The sequence below is a fragment of the Athene cunicularia genome (genome assembly GCF_003259725.1).
Source record: "Athene cunicularia isolate RWA chromosome 1 unlocalized genomic scaffold, athCun1 chr1_part2, whole genome shotgun sequence".
NCBI classification, from domain to species: domain Eukaryota; kingdom Metazoa; phylum Chordata; class Aves; order Strigiformes; family Strigidae; genus Athene; species Athene cunicularia.
In genome coordinates this window covers 15041725-15054801 of record NW_020799092.1, presented here as the reverse complement: position 1 = coordinate 15054801, position 13077 = coordinate 15041725, and the positions used below count along the sequence as shown (strand labels likewise).

General features: G+C 40.6%; 1 long non-coding RNA gene across 1 annotated transcript; it reads left to right on the top strand.

Moving 5' to 3' along the window:
* The first annotated feature begins 737 nt into the window (after positions 1 to 737).
* Positions 738 to 11607, top strand: LOC113487498. Its single transcript, XR_003399806.1, has 3 exons — positions 738 to 749; positions 9882 to 9887; positions 11508 to 11607. It is a non-coding gene; the product is annotated as an uncharacterized LOC113487498 (long non-coding RNA).
* The last annotated feature ends 1470 nt before the right edge of the window (positions 11608 to 13077 follow it).

The window sequence follows — 13077 nt, the reverse complement described above, 5'->3', positions numbered from 1 at the left end:
AACTGTAATCAGCACATTCTTGGTACATATCAGTTTAGAGTTTTGGAGAAAGAACTTAATTTACTTGCATGCCAGGAGGTGGTAGGTGAGCTCTTCTCTGGTTAGAAACTAGTGAAATTTCTCACACGTAATAAATGATAAACTCTGTAATAAGTATATATTAATTTCCAGAGTTATTTTTAATAAAATTGACAAATAAACATATTTGTATTTATGTAATATATACCTAGATAGAATAATGATGATATTGTTACTGATTTTATTATCAACTGAAATTAAATTGTGTTTGATTTTAATATAAGTATAGAATTATGAGATATTTTAGTAAAAATAATTTATTTTACATTTATTGTATTTTGAATCTAGCAACCGACTGCTACTCTAAAATCCCCTGTACAGCCCCGTACCAAGGCCGAGGGGATTGGTCATAATTGTTTAGTAGGAATGGTTAGAACCTAGGTAACAAAACACAAGATGGTTTGTAAACTGATTTATAGTACATACATAGGACTAGAAGAATGCAAGTAGTTGTCAAGGTCCAGGATTAATGGGAATTGAGGGAAGTAACCGTAACAGCTTGCAGGTACCTGCCAAGAAAACTGTGTCCTTAAGCAAAAGGTAATTCCGGCAGGGGGAGATCGCGACCACTGACCCATGGACCACCTACTCACATTACACCCCAGACCCATTTCTAGGCATTTCTAACCTCTACTGTGCAGAATCGGGAATAGGAGGAGAATATGTTAACGGTTTCTTACAAGTTGTATGCTTATGTATGAATAATTAATGTATATGTATGAGTAAGTTCTATATAAGGTGTATGATTCTAGTGCCCGGCACGTGTTGTTGGTGAGAGCACTCCCTTACACGTCTGGCCGTCAATAAAGAAGTGTCTGCTTATCTGCATCACATTGGTGTAGATAAGTTTTCATCCTGGTTTTTGGTGACAACATGGGATTTTATAAATTAATGTCATGACAAGAACTTCAAATGATTTAATCCAGATGCCTGTCAGGCCATTAGTGAATCTAGAGCCAGAGGCCTAGAGCTCTCAGTCTTTGCTAATGCCCTCTGTATTCAGACAATTCACAAGTATAACATTTAAAATTGGTTGTACAATCATAAAAGAACAATGTTTTCCCCTCCAGTGCTGAAACAATTAATTCATAGTGCCCAGCAAATAAAAATCCTTCTCTGTGAGATTTCTGAAGGCATGCCTGTCCTTCCTTTCTTCCTTTACATGATGAATACCATATTTTTCTGTCAAGTATGTAAGTGGTGCTCAACTCTGAAGTTAGAGCCTCTAAATCTGCTATATGAAGGAGGTTCCACAGGTTTTCTGTACATGGCTGTCCATCAGGACACAGCTCACTCCTCATTTGATTATAATGGGACCTCAGAAACTGAGCTCCAGTTGTATGTCCAAATGTTAACATTTTAATTTATGTATTTTAATATGTGAGTTGTATCCCACCTGGAATGCGTCAATAGGAGTCAGAAGGAGGATCTGGGGAACTACAGGCCTGTCAGTCTGACCTTGGTGCCAGGGAAAGTTATGGAGCAGCTCATCCTGAGTGCCATCACATGACACATACAGCACAACCAGATGATCAGGCCCAGTCAGCATGAGTTCATGAAAGGCAGGTCCTGCTTGACAAACCTGATCGCCTTCTATGACAAGGTAATCCACTTAATGGATGGAGGAAAGGCTCTGGATGTTGTCTACATGGATTTTAGTAAAGCCTACAGCATCATTTCCCACAGCATTCTCCTGGAGAAACTGGCTTGGATGGGCATACACTCCACTGAGTAAAAACCTGTCTGGATGGCCAGTTGTGGTGAATGGAGTTAAATTCAGTTACCAGTCTGTCACAACTGGTGTTCCTAAGGGCTCAGTATTGGAGCCAGTACTCTTTAATATCTTTATCAATGATCTGGATAAGGGGACTGAGGGCATCCTCAATGAGTTTGCAGATGACCCCTAGTTGGGTGGGAATGCTGATCTGCTTGAGGGTGGAAAGGCTCTACAGAGGGATCTGGACAGGCTGGATTGATGGGTCAAGGCCAATTGTATGATAACAAGTCTAAGTGCCAGGTCCTTCACTTGAATTACAATCACCCCACACAATGCTACAGGCCTGGAGAAGAGTGGCTGGAAAGTTGCCTGATGGGAAGGTACCCGGGGGTGCTGGTTGACAGCCAGCTGAGTATGAGCTGGCAGTGTGCCCAGGTGGTCAAGGTGGCCAATAGCATCCTAGCTATTGAAATAATGTGGCCAGCAAGAATTGGGAAGTGATCATACCCCTGTACTCAGCACTAATCAGGCCACACACTGAATACTGTATTCAGCTTTGGTCCCTTCACTACAAGAAAGATATTTGGGTGCTGGAGCACGTCCAAAGAAGGGCAACAAAGCTGGTGAAGGGTCTAGAAGACAAGTCTTACTAGGAGCAGCTGAGGCAACTAGAGTTTTTCGGTCTGGAGAAAAGAAGTCTCAGAGAAGACCTTATCACTCTCTACAACTACCTGCAAGGAGGTTGTAGTGAGATGGGTGCTGGTCTCTTTTACTAAGTAGCAATTGACGGGATGAGAGGAAATGTCTTCAAATTGCACCAGGGGAAATTTAGATTAGGTATTAGGAAAATTTTCTTCATTGAAAGGGTTATCAAGCATTGGAAAAGACTACCCAGGGAAGTGGTTGAGTCATAATAATACCTGGAGGTATTTAAAAGACTTGTACATGTGACACTTAGAGCACTTAGGCGCCACTGATTTAGTGGTGGACTTGGCAGTGTTAGGTTTGTGGTTGACCTCTATGACCTTGAAGGTCTTTTCCAACCTAAATGATTCCATGAAATAGAAATATTATCTTTTCTCTCTCCCCTCCCCCCATTAAGTTTCCTGACAGCCTCACAAGTGGTATATCACAGTATGATCCTCTATGAGCAGTATAAAACAGACCTTTTAGATTCAGAAGAAGTGACCAAAACTATGCTGTGAAATGAATTGGGAATCAAGAAACAGCCTCACCATGGCTGCCAGGAGCTACTGATAAACTGGCAAAGCCCTGTCCTTCTGAAATAAATTGATAGTATTGTTATAGGTCTGGAAATATCAATTAAAGCATGCACAGCTGTTAATTTTGCACATGCTATTTTTTTTTTTTTTTAATTGAGACTACAGTGTCAGAATGGGATTTTGATACATCTTTCTTTTAAAATGTATGCAAATAAAATACATCTGCATTTTATGATTATATTTTTTTGTTACATTCTTGTCTAACAATGGTTTATAAAGACAGAACCTATAACAGCGATACCTTAGCAGAATGCTTAATTACCTTTATTGAATAGAGTTTATGAGAAATAACAACTGATACAAAGCTCATCATTTATGGTGATTATATTGTCTCTAGGAAAAATTAACTTGTAAATAATGACTGACTGAAAGTGTTCGCTCTGTATTTCTGTCATTTTTAATGCTTAATGTGTAATCATTTTTAACCTCTTACACTAATAAGCAAAGCAATCTGAATACTCCTCACAATGATGTGATTCGACTCAATAACAAGGAACAAAAAATAACAGATATAGGAAAATATTTTAAAAAGACAAAACATACCAGAATTTTTTGCATTTTTTTCATCTGAGTTGCAGATCTCTCTCTAAAATCTAATTTTCCTTTCTACTAACTCCTATGGAGTATGTGCTAGGGATAGAAGGGGAGGAAAGATTGGTTCATGTAAAAGTTGTAACTCTTCATAATATTGTTCAGTCTGGGGAAAAAAAAAAAAAAATGCATGAAAACCTTGGGGTGCTCTGTGTTCCTCTTACACACAAGCTTTTAACTAAACTTCACCTGTTACTTTGCCCACATGGTGAAAGTAGAAATAAAAAGTAATTCTGACATTTACACAGTAATCTAACACTTTCCAGGGATACATCTGCTTGGGTCCTTGAATCAGAAATGTATTTTCAAAGGCCAGATATGGTGTTTCTAAAGCAATCTCTGGACTTGTTGAAGGGTGTCCATAAAAATAAGACTTTGGTCTTCTTGATAATGATGCAGGGAAAACACCCCTCCACCATGGCTGCTCTCACATGAGTCATTTAATGCCATGACTCATGTCTAACATGCAAAACAGACTCAGGACTTTATGTGCTAGAAATAACCCATCTGATCCGTTAGCTAATAAATTTACACCATGTCATTTATACACACATAGTTACACGCAGGTGTCAGTGTTCACATGAAGACAAGCCCCTTGCAGCTCGTTCACCCAGGGCACTCCTGAGATGGTGACAACTTTCTGTACTGGCCAGTCTTTGATTTAAACCAGTTGACATTGAGGAGAGAGGCTGAACTCTGGGCCCCAGAGCACTGCAGACCTCATGCTGAATATTACCTCCAGCTGCCAGCTGTTCTGTGCTGTTGATGTTACTTTTGCAGAAAGGAAATTAACGTTGTGGTGGTTTCAGTGCAACTCTGTGGCAAGTAGTTGGTTTCAAGTGAGTTACCCTGGAGAAAATAAGAGTTGACTGGGAACCTTTTTTTTTTTTTTTTCCTACTATTCATTTTCCAACCAGCTAGTCCCTACCTTTCTGGTGTTTTAAAAATATGTTCCAGCTATGATTAAAGCTTTCGTTGTTTTGCCTTTCAATTATGTCTCTGCAAGACTGTAAATGCTTTTATATGAGAATTGTAAAGCATTGAGTATGCATCTGGTTTTAAGCTTGGGAACTATTACAGTCATTAGCTGCTTCTATAATCTGGCCTTTTTATAGTAATACTTTCTCAGCTTGAAGGGCATATTGCTTATATATTGTTTCTTTGTGCTTCCATGTCTCATTTACCCAGAGTGGCACAGCAGGTTCGCTAAATTAAGATGATGGCCAGGATGCTTCTCCCATCTCTATTTGCTGTAAATTTTCACAGATACAAATGAAATCTTTAAGTTCACAGAACGTGTAGAACATACTAAATTAAAAAAAAAAAAAAAAAAAAAAAAAAAAAAAAAAAAAAAAAAAAAAAAAAAATGTATATGTATGATGTATATAATATAGTCTTTCTTCTTATTTTATTCTTTTCTTTTCTGCTTTTTAGTAGGATGAGTCTGGATTATTGCAAATCCAGCTCCCACAAGTAGATAACACAGGGATTGTCATCAGCCTGTGAACAGATTATAAAGTTCTAAGTATAACTTTTTATGTACATGTAAACCATGTTTCTGAACCAAAGGTGGTCAGAATGGCATGCTATCAGTCCCCACAAAACTGCCCCTCCTCAGCAATACAGTTAAACAATATTCTTGTTGTTCTGCCACAAGAACAGGTATGATGCAGAGAAAAGGTGATTTTTTTTTTTCTTCTTTTAACACATCCTTCTAGACAAGACATCATTGAACAAAGCAAGGTCTTCTCCATAAAAAAGTATATTGTATTACTGAGGAAAAGATTTGCATTAGACCACATGTAACACTATCAGACCATAACTTCTAACACAACAATGCAGTTGTGTTCTCATTCTCACAAGGTGAAGGTGAAGTACTTTTATTCAGCACCTCCCAGGAGCACCAGGACAAGGTTGACTCCAGAGCAGCAGAGGTGCCTCCCATTCCCTAACTCTGGTGGAGCTCCACCCCCTGGTGACATCACCTATCCTGCTGCTCCTGGAAGTCCCTCCTCTCTTCTGGTCATCTGGTTGGCTTGCCTCTTCTTCTTTCTGTCCTTGAGGCTGTCATTCTGTAAAGTGCCCTCTCCCCACCTGAGCACAGACTCTCCTGTGAATTATTGGCATTGCCATCCGCCCCTGCCAATTCACCCAGGCACACACACAATAGGAAGGGCCTCCCCATTACATGCATGGGGGACATCATTTTGGGTTGTCCACCATTTCATGGCAGTGTGCTGCCATTTTGTAAACCGTCATAACCAACATACTGCTCTGTGATTGGCTGAAGGCTGTTTCTCCTAATACAATTTTACCCCATGTGTTCAAAAGCAGCCCTGTGATTGTCTGCCAGCACCAGCCATGCCTTCGTCTGACCCAGAAGTGGATCAGCACTGGAAGCCCCTGCCCACCACATGCATGGAGGACACTATTTTTGATATTGTACTCCACACATCTCCATAGTGTTCTGTGATTGGCTGCCTGCCATTTTTTGAAATGGCACCCACATGATCTTACAACAACCTCTTATTAGCTAATAAGGGCTAATAAGAGCTCATTTCCTTTTGACTAGGAAGGGCTCATATATAAAAATATATACACTATGTATCTATGTGTGCGTATTATTTATTGATACAAAGATACACATTATATATATTTTTATATGTTATGTCATAAAAATATATACATATATAAAGAGATACAAATTAAATATATGCATCCAAAAAGTAAGAATACAATGTATACAACATTCTTTAATAATAATCAATTATTAGATTTTAAATATTAATAAAGAATAAACAAAAGTAAAAGGCGGTTTTGGAGTCCCACACTTTACAAGGCTGCTGGACAAGCCCTAGTGTGCTTGGGGTGAGGGAAGTTCAAGAGGGCAGAGTGGAGTGGGGGACAGGAATGAGCTAGAACATGCCACAGGGATATGGGCACGTCCATGGAGGCCACCAAAGACCCCTGAGGAAAGTTGCATGCTGTGAGCCGCAGTGTGAGAGACCCCACCTATGGGGCCCTGAGCCCAACAGGATGACACAGCAGTGTTACAAGGGCAGCCTCGGGGCTTTGCTCCAGACTGCAAGGGAGCTCCCATTCACAAAATTCTCCATCTGACTGACTGAGGAGGAAGAAGAGAGAATTGTGCTCTGATCTGTTCCATTTTCTGCCCTGTCCTGCAGCAATAAGAGAAGGAGCAGGTGCAGAAGGGACAGCACTGTTTGGGGAAAAAAGAGAAAAGGCTGAAGAAGCCTGATCAGCAACCAGCACCCCACATACCCTGTTAATAAAGATCCTCAGCACACAAGTTAAATTGATTTTCCAGCATTTCATTTTTTACATGTGTACAGTAGCTGTCTGTCAATACAAATGTCTATGCCATCACTTCAGTTAAAAGCCATTTACTATGTCCCTGGTAGGGTGGGAAGCTTTGGCAGTGGAAATCGCCTTTCTGAAGCCACTAAAAGGTGAATTACTGATCTGAACAGAAGCCAAGTTGCAATCTGACTTGCAAACCAAGATTCTTGCATGTTACAGAAGGGAGCAAGAAAGAGCTTTAAAGAAACAAGGACTACAGTTGAATAAAAGATTGAATTATTCTGCTCAGTAAATATTAATGGGTTTGCTGTATTCAGAACAATTGGAACTATTTGTTTAAATACAATGATTCATTTGTGTGTTTTTTGGTTGTTTGGTTTTGGTTTTTTTTTTTTACATTCTAATGGTCATATGATAATGCTAATTTTTACTGGGTTAAAAATTAACAGTGAATATTTTTTCCTTGTCAAAAGGTAGGAAAAACAAGATTTCTTTAAAGTGATTTTGTTCTGGAACATTTATGATAAACTTATAACTGATTATGACTTCATGATCTGACTGAAAATATGGGGGCCTCTAGTTCCTGAGTACAGACTACTCTTTACTGTTGTCTTGAGAACATCATATAAAAATAAGTTTCTAGGCTATTAAACAGTTTGAACTATGTGATATTTCATTTGCTGTGCAGTTTATCCTTAAGTGTTCTTTTCCCTTAGAATTCTGTGTCCTTAAGTATCTTGTCTGCCCAATTCTTGTATAGATCAGTTTTCCATTGAACATTCTGAGTGTCTCATAACAGTGATTTGTGGAACTGAACCCATTAACTATCTGGCATTGATCACTGGGCTGCTAGTCTCAGGAGAGAGTCAGCTGCTGCTCCCTCCTATAAATGCAGCATAGAGAACCTGGATCAAGGTCTTTATCTGATATCAGCTGACATCTGTTATAAAGTTCTGATCAGTCAGGAGGAAGTACTTGATGAATATGTAGCAGGGCAGTCAATGAAAGAATATTATGACAACTCACAGAAAGGGTATTTAGAATATTATTTAAATGCAAAAGAAATTTTTTTTTCCCATTACTCAACAGGTTTCTTTCTGTCTGTCCTATCAGTGACAAGTCTCTCTCCTCCTTCCTAGCAATTTCTTTTCCAGTTTGTCTTGGATAAAAAAAGGGTTATGTAAGTGGAATAATGGAGAATAAGAAAGCAGAAAGTTACACCACAAAGCTCAGCAGAATCCAATAAAATAGAACTAGAGAGCATGAAATTTGGATCTGATTAGAATTTATAAGTGAAACGGTTGCATAGAAGGAAGTGAACTACAGCATTATTTTGTAGTTCTGGTGTAATTATGAGCCAGGAAAGTAGAGAGTTTACAATCCTACTATGTTGCCAAAATACTTAAGGGCAATACCAGAATCTTGGGAGACTTTTGAGAAGAAAATCTGTGAATCATAAATGTTAGCTGTCATTTCTTTCTCAGCAGATACCAAAGTGCCTATGATGTATTAGACAACAGAAACCCAGGAATCTTTTAGGAAAATTGTAAAATTAAGATGTATATATTAATATGAATGGACAGTGAATGTGAAAACCTGGGTACAAAATGCCAGCAGGACATAAAAAAGGCTTGTGCGGCTGACACCTGCAGCAGCAGATCACGAAGATCCTAGCACCCATCCTCCTGCAATTTCTCAGGACAGCCATATCTGAAACAGAAACAGCAGCTAAATCCTGATGACTCAGACTCACAGAAATGGGACAGGATAGAGACATTAATCATACCTGAAGAATATAACGAGATCCATCCAAAACCAGCACACTCCTCAGTGGATTCCTACTCCTAAGACCCCGGGTAGTGTGGACAGAGGCTCAAAAACTGATGTCGCTCAACCTCTGTGTCAGTGTGAGCAACTCTGGGCAAGCCGGCTGGGTACAGGTGTCCTCGTCCTGAGTGGAGACTGCTTGCACACATCCTGTCCCCAGGGCTGCCAGCACTTGAGCGTGAGAGACCGCAATCGCTTGTTGCTACAGTGCTCCAATATTGTTTTCTACAGGACAGTCTTATTTTCAGGCGTTTCCAAAAGGTAAAGCCAGATATTCTAGGCCTGGGTTCTTCCCATCCTAACAGAGAATTCTTAAATAGTTCATACTGGTCAGAGCCACTGGAGCATTGGAAGAGGATCAGGGCAGGGAATAGTTAGCAAACCAGACATACCCTTCACCCTAATAGGATGCACTCACGAGTACTGAGGGAGCTGTCTGATTCATTGTGAGGCAACTCTCAGTCTTTGAGACAGTCTCAGTTGTCTCATGGCAACTGAGAGAAGTGCGTGAGGGCTAGAGAAAGGGAAATGCTACTCATCTTCAAAATGAGCAAGAAGGAGGACCCAGAGAAGAACACACAGGTCAGCCTTACCTTGATCCCTGGAAAGGTAATAGACAACTAATTCTGTACATGATTTCCAGGCACATTAAAGACAAGAAAGACATCAGGAGTAGTCCACATGAATTCACCAAGGGGAAGCCATGCTTGACCAACTTGATAAACATTTGTGAGGAAATTACTGGTTTGGCAGATGAGGGGAGAGCAGTGGATATTGTTTACAAGGCTTTCAGCATAATCTCTTGTAAGATATTCATAAAGAAAATTATGAATTATGGGCTGGATGAGCAGACAGTGGACTGAAAACCGGCTGAACAGCCAGTCCCTGAGGGTAGTTGATCAGTTGCACAGTCTAGTTTGAGGCCAGTAGGTAGTGATGTACACTGGGGATCAGATCTGGTTCTGACCCTGTTTAACATCTTCATTAATGATCTGGATGATGGTGCAGAATGTAGCTTCTGCAGATTTGCTAATACAAAACTGTGAGGAGTTATTGATATGCAGAGGGCTGTGCTGCCATCCAGAGGAACCACAACAGGCTGGAGAAATGGGCTGACATTTCCTCCTACAAGGAAAGGCTGACTGAGCTGGGACTGTTTAGCCTGCAGAAGAGAAGTCTCAGGTGGGATTTCACTGAAAAGGGTATCTCAGGGAAGGATGTAAAGAAGATGGACCCAGGCTCTTTTCAGTGATTCCCAGTGACAAGAAGCAATGGGCACAAACTCAAACACAGGAGGTTGCTGCTGAACATTAAGAAACATTTTTTTTTTTACTGTAAGAGTAACTGAGTACTGGCCCAGAGAGATTGTGGAGTCTCCATCTTTGAAAATATTCAAAAGCTGTCAGGCTGTGTCCTGGGTAACCTGCTCTAGATGGCCTTGCTTGAGCTGGGGTTTTGGACAAGATGATCTGCAGAGAGCTCTTCCAACCTCCAACCTCAACCATCCTGTGATTCTGTAATCTGCTTGACACATGGTAGCTGAAACAAAAGGTGACTCTCTGTCTGAAATGGGAAGGGACTTCCTCTTTGATGTACTTTTGGGTAAATTGAATGGGACAACTGATGAATCAAACAACAACCTGTAAACATGTGGGGGAGGATGTTTTGAAAAATGACTGAGGTAAAGTCAACAGAACACATGACTGTAGAAGGGGCAGGACTTCCAGGGGCAGTGGGGAAGCTGTTGGCAGTGAGGAGTGTGATTTTCCTGGAAGTTAGGGATTGGGCATGTGACACTTCTATTCTTGAATCACAGTTGTCTATAGAAGTATATTACTCCTACATTTGACCATAAAGTACATCCATCAGAGAAATAGCTATATTAATTAGAAATATGGTGTAAATTTTATAGAATAAGAATTTCCCTGCTTTCAGTCACTCTGATCCTAGATTAAAAGATAAGCAGTGTGCTGTAAATTACCCACAGGGGATAAGAGAATGATGTAAATGAGGAAAATGAAGTGATCATGGAGCAGTGAACTGGCATCAGGATGTAAGACAAATTGCAACTCCCTGAAAGAGGCCTGTGAGAAAAAACAGCCTGAGGTAGACAAGGAATTAGGCTGCCTGGATAGTGCAGGATGCAGCTGGAGGAGGGTGTCCTGTGAAAGCAGGACAGTTCTACTCTGGTGCATCTTGGAATGTTTCAAGGGCCATCTGTCCAGTGAATGACCTTTGCTTCATTATCCCCTAAATGCGTATTAAAGTGGTGTCCTGGTTCAACTAGGATAGGGTTAAGTTTCCCCAGCAGAGAGAGAGGGGGAAGGGATCTCCAGCCGGGATATTCATACCATGCTGACATCAGGTCCAGTGTGGCAGCGTGGGAACTCCTTTCCTTTGTGGCTTTGGTTGTGGGAAGCACAGGGCTGTCTGTGTCCATTGCAGTATTTCTCTGTATATCTTTTGTCTTGTTTACTGCTATTACTGTTTATTGTTGTTATCATTGCTAGTGTTGTTGTTCAGATTGTTTATCACACTGCTGTATTAAAATTCTTCTTATTTTTGTGTCTCACTTCCAGCCTGACCAGCTGAGGGTGGGGGAGGGGCAACAGCAACGTGCTCTACGGTCCCGGCAGGGGTTAAACCACAACAAGTGGACACCCCTGAATATGCTAATAAAAAATAGTAAGAACATGCTAATTACATCATCCCATGAAGTACCTTACCCCTCCCCATACATGGGATACATAGGTATATGGGTCGACCTAGGAGATGGACCCAAGGAAAATGAGGAGTGAAATGGAGAAAGAAAAAAGAAGAAATAAAGAAGTGAAGAACACCGATGCATCCCTGACAAATTCAGAGAGGACCAACAAAGGAACCCAGACCGGTGATCTCTATTTCTCTATTCTATCTCCCTCTTTTTATTTTTCCCCCTTTCCCTCGCTACCATTAAGCAATGCAAGGCATACTATACTGCTTGCCATAACTCGCTATATACTTAGTCAGTTATTGTGTATCCAATTAGTACATTGTGGGGAGTTAATAAATGCCTGGACTTTGAGACTTATCTCCCTGTTGTCCACTCTGTTGGGGATTTATGAATCTAAGTGACTTGTCTCCCTTGTCTGAGAGGGATGTGACACAGGATCAGGCTGGATTATTGCTCTTCTTGATTTCCTTTCTTAGTTCCTCTTTTTGTACAGACACAGCACCAGAAAGGCCATGTAATAACTCCAACTTCTGGCCGATCTGAACATTGTCTTGGAAATCTGGCCCAATGCACATGGCATAGAAAGTACAAAAGAAAGAAACAGGGAAGATGGAAGAGCCCCTGAGAGTAGGATGAGGAAAGAAAAGGACTAAGGGTAAATGGAAAACCAGTGGTGTAAGGGAGCATGAAGTGGATGTAGGTCCCTGAAATAAGGAGGCAAAAATGGGATGAGAGAAAATGAACTGAAAAAAAATTAAACTCATAAAGGAATAATCATCATGAGAGAGATCACAAGAGGAAGTCATGGTGTATTGCACAACATGTTGAATAGCAAGGTGGGAAGGAAGCAGGTTGAAGAGACAGGCATTGCGTAGGCATCAAGTTCTTTCTGTCAGGCATAATTTCAGTGCTATTTTATGTCTCCTCAGTGGGATGCAGAGAGAGAGGAAGAAGATGCTTCAGTCCTGGCTGAGGCTCTTGGGTGCCATCATAATAATAAGACTTAATAATAGTCATTATAGTTGTTTTTCCATCAAACACTAAGCTTGCTGGGCTTTGGGAGAGTTTGAAAATTCATAATGAAAATGCAAGCTCTGTGTCCTTTAGTTCAACTTTATTTGATTGAAAACTGACATCCTGTACAGGCTCTCAATTATTATGGAAGAAATAAGAGGAAAAAAGCTAACCTCCCTGCATGAACAGGAATGAAAGTTTCACAGGACTCAGGTGGTTTTTCAAGTATTCACTGTTTTACTGGTGCAGCATGTGTCCCTCCAGAGTGATCACTGCTGACTGGCCTGCAGCTGTTTTAACAGCCATTTTCCTTTTCCTAAAAGAAATCAGCACACTATTCACACAGCTCAGCATGCTGCGTCTTCAGACCACTTAAGTGTGTCTCACCATGAATAAACAGTGATTTGTACTTGGATAAGGGAATTCAGTAATTGCAACAGGCATGCCTGAGTGTCCTCTGTCTGATAAACAAATGGTGCATGTGACATAAGCTGTCTGTGATGGGTGCCACAGTAAGAAATAACATTTCTTTT